The 10047-nt window shown below is 42.2% G+C and overlaps 1 protein-coding gene across 2 annotated transcripts in view; it reads right to left on the minus strand.

Moving 5' to 3' along the window:
• SMARCC1 (SWI/SNF related, matrix associated, actin dependent regulator of chromatin subfamily c member 1) overlaps positions 1-10047 on the minus strand; it is a 212187-nt gene that overhangs the window by 158218 nt on the left and 43922 nt on the right. The window lies entirely within an intron of this gene.

Genomic DNA, 10047 nt, shown 5'->3' on the forward strand with positions numbered 1-10047 from the left:
AAAAAAAAAAAAAAAAAAAAAATGTTAAGAGTGGGCACCTGAGAAGTTACAAAGGGAATAACATCTTGGCACCACAATCAACTTCCCACTGTTCGTTTCCCTATGCTGCCCACAAACCTAGCCACAACTAGACACAAATTCCAAGGATCTAACTTTTTTTTTATTACTCTCACTCTGTCACACAGGCTGAAGTGCAATGGTACAACCATAGCTCGCTGAAACCTCGAACTCCTGGGCTCAAGTGACCCTCCTATCTCAGCCTCCCAAATAGCTGGGACTTCAGGTATGCTTTACCACATTCAGAAAACTTTTTAAACTTTCTGTAAAACAAGGGTCTCACTATGTTGCCCAGGCTATTGTTGAACTCCTGGTCTCAAGCAATTTTCCCACCTCAGCCTCCCAAAGCACTGGAATTATAGGCAAGAACCACTGCACCCAGATAATGGCTGACATTTTTACGACCATAAAGTGAAAGAATTTTCAGAAATACCTGCGGGTTCGAGACCCGCCTGGGCAACTTGGTGAGACCTCATCTCTACAATAAATCAAAAAATTAGCCGAGCGTGGTAGCATACGCCTGTAATTCCAGCTACTTGGAAGGTTGAGGCGGAAGGATCGCCGGAGCCCAGCAGGTCGAGGCTGCGGTGGTTGGGAGAGGCCACTGAACTCCAGTCTGGGTGACAGAATAAGACTCCAACTCAAAAAAAAAAAAGAAAGAAAGAAAAATATTCTAGCTACCAGAGCTTTTATACATATATATTAAAGAGATAATACCAAATATCTAGTGTTTCTTTCTTTTTTTTTTTTTTTTGAGTTGGAGTCTCACTCCTTCACCCAGGCTAGAGTGCAGTGGCATATTCACGGCCTTCCCAGCGTCAACCTGCTGGGCTCAGGTGATTCTTCTGCCCCAGTCTTCCAAGCAGCTGGAACTACAGGCATGTGCTACTACGCCCAGCTAATTTTTTGGTTTATTGTAGGGATGAGATCTCCCCAAGTTTCCCAGGTTGTTCTCAAACCCATGGGCTCAGGCAATCCTCTCTCAGCTTGGCCTCCCAAAGTGCTGGGATTACAGGCTTGAGCCACCACACCTGCCCAATACTTAGTATTTCTTTAGGAACTGTCTGTCCAATGATTCCAAGAATGATGAGTATAGGATCTTTAGATACTCAAGAAATACCATGGATGATTAACAAAAGAGTAGTTGACTAGGGTATTTAGAAAATGCTATTTAAAATTTTTTTAAATGGCAACAATACTTGCTCATTTTAACAATTCTTCAGATCCCTCCATCACCTGCTGATGTTCCTGACAGAGTTCTACCACCACCATCTCAATTCTTTTATCTTCTACTTCACTATCATCTTAGTATTTTCTTTTTCCCTTTCTATTTCATATCAAGATTTTTCCTTACCCTTCTCAATGATTCTAGGAGTTCTTCTTCAGAGTTCTGACTTGGATATTCTGCATCCTAGAGATGCTCCAAACTCTTCCAATCTCTTTCTAAAATATGTAGTCTTTCTAGGATGTTACCACCCACTCAATGGACTTGACATTATCTCTTCTAGTATCAGTCCACAAGTCACTTGCTCTATGAAGCTATTTGTCTTCTGTCATGTTTATAATACACACCTTGCACAATAATGATACACCCCCATCAGAGAATCATCTCGTTAGTAAGACATCTCATTACATGCCTTAAGGACAAGGGCCAAATTTTTACAACTGGTTACTAGAACAAGTGCCTTTATACAGCAAACTACTCAATAAATTAAGTTTTTATGTCTGAGAACAAATATGTATTTTATTACTGTGCTAGGACAGGACTAAAATGTTTCCTAAAGTAATTGCAATTAGGAAATAAAGCAAAGGCCAGCCTGGGCAACATAGTAAGACCACAGCTCTACAAAAAAAAAAAAAATTAGTCAGACATGATGGCACATGCCAATCTGGGCAACATTGGTACCCTGACTCAAAAAAAAAAAATTAAGTAAAGGGTTCAATGAAGCATTAAAATGAGTAATTGATAATATAATTTACTACAAAAATAGCATTTACTTTGGGAGGCACAGGCAGGAGGATCACTTGATCCCAAGAGTTCAAGACCAGCCTGGACAACATAGTGAGACCTCATCTCTACAAAACAATTAAAAAATTAGCCAGGAAAGGTAGCACATGCCTATAACCCCAGCTACTCTGGAGGCTGAGATAGAGGGATCACTTGAGTCCAGGAGGTTGAGCCTGTAGTGAGCAGGGATTGTGCAACTGCACTCGAGCCTGGGCCACAGAGTAAAATCCTGTTTCTTTCTTTCTTTCTCTTTCTCTCTCTTTCTCTCTCTCTCTCTCTCACATACACACACACACAAATAGTATTTATAAGAAAGAGGGACCTCTATCTTTAGTAACTTTATATCGATTTAACCTTATACACCAAACTTTTGCTTAAATCTCATTTTACTGAGTATCCCCCTTCTCTTCCGAGAAAGGCACAGGTTAGACATTCGAAGCAATTTCCACTTAACTGGCAGGACGAGAGATTATTAACTAACAAATCAGAGAAAACCTATTACAGCTGACAGTCTCCCAATGCTTCTTTAGCACCATAAAAGGAGAGACATATAAATATCTTCCCTTTTAAAGAAGGATCACTCTTTCACAGGTTTCTGACAACAAAAGAACTATACCCAGAAGTATATCACTTATAGAATTACTTACACAAGAGCTTACTCACTATTCATGCAGAAACTGCTTCGTTTATAACAATTCAGATAATAGGACTGAAGGGAATTATCATTAGAAATGTGAGAGATAATTTGAAAGTGGTCATTAAATAAATTAAAATGAGTGGCTAGATTTATCTACAAATGAAGATAAAAAGCCAAGTGAATCTGTTAACAGAGAAAGAATCAAGACTTTATTCTAACTTTCCAATTGTTTATGCATAAAGTTTCTCTTCACAAAAGTATTATGGCTAACCTAGTCACAGTGGTACTCATCTGTAATACCAACTGCGCAAAAGGATAGCTTGAGCCCAGGAGAGGGGGAAAAAAAGGATTCCAGCTAATAAATAAAGAATGAATGACAGAATAACCCTTTTTAACAAGAAGGACTAATCTATATAGCAATAAGGATCTGGCGTCACTCTGAACTACAATAAATCAAAAAATGAGCCAGGTGCGGTGGCATGCGCCTATAGTTCCAGCTACTTGGAAGGCTGAGGAGGAAGGATTGTCTGAGCCCAGCAGGTCGAGGCTGTAGTGGCCGTGAGCATGCCACTGCACTCCAGCCTGGGCAACAAGTGAGACTCCAACTCCAAAAAAATAAAAGAAATAAATACACAGCAAATATATGGAGTTGGTCCACAAACAACATGTTTAAAATTAGGTCTAAACTTATATAAGGATTGCCTTCAACATCTGCCACCCCTGAGACAGCAAGACCAGCTTCTCTTCCTCCTCCTCTTTTGCCTACTCAACATGAAGATGGCAAGGATGAAGACCTTTATGATGATCCAATTTCACTTAATGAGTAGTAAATACATTTTATCTTCCTTATGATTTTCCTTTTCTTTCTTTTTTTTTTTTTAATTGAGTTGTAGTCTCATTCTGTCACCCAGACTGGAGTGCAGTGGCCTCTGCCGGCCACCGCAGCCTCGACCTGCTGGGCTCCGGTGATCCTTTCGCCTCAGCCTTCCAAGTAGCTGGAACTACAGGCGCACGCTACCACGCCCGGCTAGTTTTTGATTTATTGTAGAGATGAGGTCTCGCCAAGTTGCCCAGGCGGGTCTCGAACCCACGGGCTTAGGCAATCCACTCACCTCAGCCTCCCAAAGGCACGGGATTACAGGCTGAGTCACAGAGCCCAGCATGATTTTCTTAAAAACAGTTTTCTTCTCTTACTTACAATATTGTAAGGATATAGTATATAGGGCAACCCCCTCAGATCCCGTCCCACTGTGGGAGCTTTCCTGTCCTCTCAATACATCCTTTCTCACCCAAAAAAAAAAAAAAAAAAATTACATTATATGGCCAGGCACATTGGCTCATAACTGTAATCCCAGTACTTTGGAAGGTCCAAATGGGAGGACTGTTTGAGTCTAGGAGTTCAAGATCAGCCTGGGCAACATAGCAAGACCTCATCTCTACCAAAAAATCAAAAAATTAGCTGGGCAAAGTGGTTTGAACCTATAGTCCCAGCTACTTAAGAAACTGAGGAAGGGCCGGGCTCGGTGGCTCAGCCTGTAATCCCAGCACTTTGGGAGGCCGAGGTGAGTGGATTCCCTGAGCCCGTGGGTTCGAGACCCACCTGGGCAACTTGGCGAGACCTCATCTCTACAATAAATCAAAAGAATTAGCCAGGTGTGGTAGCGCGCACCTGTAGTTCCAGCTACTTGGAAGGCCGAGCCAGAAGGATCGCCGGAGCCCAGCAGGTCAAGGCTGCGGTGGCCGGGAGCGGCCATTGCACTCCAGTCTGGGCGACAGAGTGAGACTCCAACTCAAAAAAAAAAAAGAAACTGAGAAAGGAGGATTGCCTGAGTCCATGAGTTCAAGGATACACTGAGTCATTATCATGCCACTGCATTTCAGTCTAGGAGACAGTTAGATTGACTCAAAATAAATAAACAAACATACACACATACTCACAGTATATAATACATGAAACATACAAAATATATATTAATCAATTGTTTATGTTATTGGTAAGACTTCTGGTCAACAGTATGTAAGCTATTAGTAGTTAAGTTTTTGGAGGGTCAAAAGTTATACACGACCAGAGGTGGTAGATCATGCTGGTATTCCCAGCACTTCGGGAGGCCAAGACGAGACAATCACTTGAGGTCAGGAGTTCAAGACCAGCCTGGGCAATGTAGCAAGATCCTGTTTCTACAAAAAACTTTTCAAATTAGCTAGGAATGGTGGCACATGCCTATAATTCCAGCTACTTAGGAGGCTGAGGTGAGAGGATCCCTTAAGCTCACAAGTTAAAGTCTGCAGTGAGTCATGATCAGGTCACTGTACTCTAGCTTGGGAGACAGAGTGAGACCACATCTCAAAAAAAAAGCAGTTATATATGAATTTTTGACTGGGTAAGTCAGAGGGCAGGGGAAACTCAGCATCCCTAACTTCCACATTGCTTAAGGGTCAACTATAAAGATAAAATTATATAAAGGTGAAAAGGCACTGGAGAAAATGGTGGTTCATTATATTATTCTCTCTGCTTTTAAACAGTTTATATTGTCCATAACAATACATTTAAATGGTCAGCCGAACATTTAATAACATGACAGATTTAAGCTTTCCAGAATTATCAGTATGCTGTGAAAGCAAAAGATTTAAAATACGTGAATATTAGGAAAAATTTAAATTTAGAAATCAAGTAAATATGGTATAACCTTGATTGAATAATTTTTTTTTTTTTTTTTTAAATTGGAGTCTCACTCGGTCGCCCAGACTAGAGTGCAGTGGCCGCTGCTGGCCACTGCAGCCTCAACCTGCTGGGCTCCGGCGATCCTTCCGCCTCAACCTTCCAAGGAGCTGGAACTACAAGCGCACTTCCACGCCCGCCTAATTTTTTGATTTATTGTAGAGATGAGGTCTCGCCAAGTTGGCCGCGTAGGTCTCGAACCCGCGAGCTCAGGCAATCCACTCACCTCAGCCTCCCAAGGCACGGAATTACAGACTGAGTCACTTAGCCCGGCTTAATTGAATAATTTTATTTAATTTATCTTTAAATAACAAATAATATTTAAACAAGTTTTACTTTTTTATAATATGGGAAAATGTTCAAGTCTACACCCATAGAGAAATACAAATTAGAAAATGTAATTATAAAACATTTTTAATCTGTTACAGATTGGCAAAGATTAAAAGATATGTAATATAAAATAAAAATTAATACACTGTTGGCTAGTGGGGGGGTAGTACACTCTCGATACACTGCTCCCAGAACTATAAATTAGTATGTTTTATTGGAAGATGATTTGGTAACTGTGTTTATTAGGTTTGTTTGCATTATGTGTCTTATTATTTTAACTTGAGTATCTTTAATTCCTTATGATCCCCAAAATATTCTTATATTCTTGTCCTACGCTACCCTATAGAGAAAAACAACAAATAAACACATTTTGTCTTTCGTTTTTTGTTTTTAAGAGACAGAGTCTTGGCCAGGCTCAGTGGCTCAGCCTATAATCCTAGCACTTGGGAGGCCGAGATGAGTGGACTGCCTGAGCCCGTAGATTCAAGACCACCCTGGGCAACTTGGCAAGACCTCGTCCCTACAATAAAATAAAAAACTAGCCGGGCACAGTGGTGTGCAACTATAGTTCCAGCTACTTGGAAGGCTGAGGCAGAAGGATTGCCGGAGCCCAGCAGGTCGACACTGGAGTAGCCGTGAGTATGCTACTGCACTCCAGCCTGGGTGACAGAGTGAGACTTCAATTTAAAAAAAAAAAGAGTCCTAGCCAGACTCGGTGGCTCAGCCTGTAATCCCGTGCCTTTGGGAGGCTGAAGTGAGTAGATTGCCTGAGCCCGCGGGTTCGAGACCCGCCTGGGCAGCAAGACCTCATCTCTACAATAAATCAAAAAAATCAGCTGGGCATGGTAACACATGCCTATAATTCCGGCTATTCGGAAGGCTGAGGTGGAAGGATCGCCGGAGCCCAGCAGGTCGAGGCTGCGGTGGCCAGGAGCGGCCACTGCACTCCAGTCTGGGCGACAGAGTGAGACTCCAACTCAAAAAAAAAAAAGAGTCTTGCTCTGGCACAATCATAGTTAATTGCAATCTAGATCCTCTTGCCTCAGCCTCCTGATTTGCTAGAACTACAAGCATGTGCCACTATACTCAGTAATTTTTTTTTTTTGAGAGACAGGGTCTCACATTGTTGCATAAATTGGTCTCAAACTCCTGGCCTCAAATGATCTTCTCACTGCCCAAACCTCCCAAAGTGCTGATGAGCCTCTAGTGTGAACTTACTAGTGTGAGCCACTGTGATCAGCCTCTTTATGACTTTTAAAATATTTGGCCAGGCTCAGCCTTTAGATGCGAATCCGCTGAGTCGGTGCCGGCATGAATAAACACTGTTTCCTGGCAAAGTAAAAAAACACATATATATATTTGGCCAGTTAGACTTTAAATATGAGTTTTCAACTGAGGGTTTATCAATTAATTTAAAAGTCTCCTTTGTTTTCCTTTGGCAAACTGCTAGATATTTTCCTTTAGCAGCCTTTCAATCTAAAGCAATATGTAATATCTACTGAAAGGACGTCCATTACTTGTATTGCTCCAATCTTACTGTTTCTTGTGAGTATAATCAGAGATGCTCTCTATCCTCAGCTAACTCTAGAAAATAAAGCGTGACTGAGCCAGGCTCGATGGCTCAGCCTGTAATCCCACGCCTTTGGGAGGCTGAGGTGAGTGGATTGCCTGAGCCCACAGGTTCAAGACCTGCCTGGGCAACCTGGCGAAACCTCACCTCTACAATAAATCAAAAAATCAGCCGGGCGTGGTAGCACATGCCTGTAATTCCAGCTACTCGGAAGGCTGAGGCGGAAGGATCGCCGGCGCCCAGCAGGCGAGGCTGCGATGGCCTGGAGCGGCCACTGTACTCCAGTCTGGGTGACAGGGTGAGATTCCAACTCAAAAAAAAAAAGAACTTGGAAAAACCCTTATTGCTGACTCCTCTAACCCTATCCTTTATTTCTTCTTTGGCCCCACTTTGAATTTTAAGAAAATTTTATTACACGTATTACATATGTCCTTCTATTTTTCTTTTTCATTTTTTGGAGATAGGATCTTGCTCTGTTAGTCAGGCTCAAGTACAGTAGTGCAATCATAGCTCACTGTAGCCTCAAACTCCTATACTCAAGCAAACCTCCTCCCTCGGCCTGTCAAGTAGCTAGGACTTACAGGCACATGCCACCACATTCAGCATATTTTTTTTCCTTGGTAGTGATGGGGTCTCACTCTGTTGTTCAGGTTGGTTTCAAACTCCTAGCCCCAAATGATCTTTCTGCTTCAACCTACCAAAGTACTGAGATTACAGGTATGGGTCATCAAGCCTTGCCAACACATCCTTTTAAATGCTTTCAGGTAAAAATATTTTATCTACCTTAAATGCTTTCAAATAAAAAATATTTCATTGTGCTGGCAATGCAAACACAAATCAAGCTCCACAATATGTGTCATTTCACTCTGAGATTCTGTCCTCCAGTGTTCAGGTCAGAACTAGGGATATAAACTGAACAAGAAAACAAGGATGAAAAAAAAGTTTTAAAAAAAAGATATCCAACTGGAAATCCAAAGCTAACAGTATCTGGGAATTCTCAGGCATCAGAGAATACCCTGATAAAAGGCGTAATACCTTTTGGAAAACATGGAATTGAAAAACAGGGCTGAGGGTGGTGGTGGCTCACACCTGTAATCCCAACACTTTGGGAGGCGGGAGGACTGCCTGAGCTCACAGGCTCAAGATCAGCAAAATGGCGAGACCTTGTCTCTACAAAAATTTATAAAATTAGCCAGGCATGGTGGCACATACCTATACTTCCACCTACTCGGAAGGCTGAGGTAGAAGGATCGCCTGAACCCAGCAGGTCGAAGTTGCGGTGTCCATGACCATGACACTACACTCCAGCCTGAGCAACAGAGTGAGACTCTGACTCAAAAAAAAGAAAAAGAATGGAAAACAGAAAACTACCTCTGGTAACAACAAACTCTCATGCTTATTTAATCAATTAACCAACATCTATTAAACAATCATATATAAAAACCTCATCTCTACAATAAATCAAAAATTAGCCGGGTGTGGTAGTGCGCGCCTGTAATTCCGGCTACTCAGAAGGCTGAGGCAGAAGGATCACCAGAGCCCAGCAGGTCAAGGCTGCGGTGGCCGGGAGCGGCCACTGCACTCCAGTCTAGGTGACAGAGTGAGAGTCCGACTCAAAAAAAAAAAAGGTCTAGCAAATACACACATAAGTCTTTATCTCCTCTTATTTACTTATACACTTGATCTGATTATTGATCTGAGTATTTATTTGCATTTCCCAGTCATAAATACTGGGTTAGCATAACTTGTATATTAAAATACACAAATAGCATGCATATTCTTCTGGAAGGATGTTAAGATTATAAGATGCACACAAATAATACAACTAAAAGTACCAAATCTTCAAGCCAATATACTCTAATCTACCCATACCATCCTGGCTCCTTGACCACCCTTGAACTCAGAACTATCATCATTAAATATTCACTTGTCCCAGCAACCAAACTTCTCATACTAGAAGTCCCAGAGTTCAAGAAGATTAGAAAGAAACAAACAGGCCAGGCGTGGTGGCTCACACCTGTAATCCTAGCACTTTGGGAGGCTGAGGTAGCACACTGCTTGAGCCCAGGAGTTCAAGACCAGCCTAGGCAATATAGTGAGACTTCGTCTCTACAAAAAATAAAAATAAAAAAGTAACTGGGTGTAGTAGTGCATGCCTGTAGTACCAGCTACTTGGAAGCCTGAGGTGTAAGGATCATGTAAGCCCAGGAGGTTGAGGCTATAGTGAGCCGTGATCATGCCACAGCACTGCAGCCTGGGCAACAGAGCACAGAGTGAGACTCAGGGTGGGAGGCAGAGAGGGAGGGAGGAAGGGAGGAAGACAGGCAGGCAGGCAGGCAGCACCAAGAGAGATAGGACTGGGAAAAGGAAAAGAAAGTAAAAAGCAGCAAAACAGCAGTAATAACAGCAGGGATTCTCAACCTTTCTCCACCACTGTCCTAAGTTAAGATCTGTGCTTACTCTGAGCCAGTTACTTTTTCTCTTTTGTCCTGAGGATGACAAGACTGGATGACTCTTTTGAAGGCCTAATCACCATAACACTTAAAACTGTTTTCTGTCTGGCTCGGTGGCTCAGCCTGTAATCCCGCACTTTGGGAGGCTGAGATGATGGGTTCGAGACCCATCTGGGTAACTTGGCGAGACCTCATCTCTACAATAAATCAAAAAATTAGCTGGGCTCGGTGGCTCAGCCTGTAATCCTGCGCCTTTGGGAGGCTGAGGTGAGT

The sequence above is a fragment of the Carlito syrichta genome, unplaced genomic scaffold (genome assembly GCF_000164805.1).
Source record: "Carlito syrichta isolate Samal-C Ts95f unplaced genomic scaffold, Tarsius_syrichta-2.0.1 Scaffold314290, whole genome shotgun sequence".
NCBI classification, from domain to species: domain Eukaryota; kingdom Metazoa; phylum Chordata; class Mammalia; order Primates; family Tarsiidae; genus Carlito; species Carlito syrichta.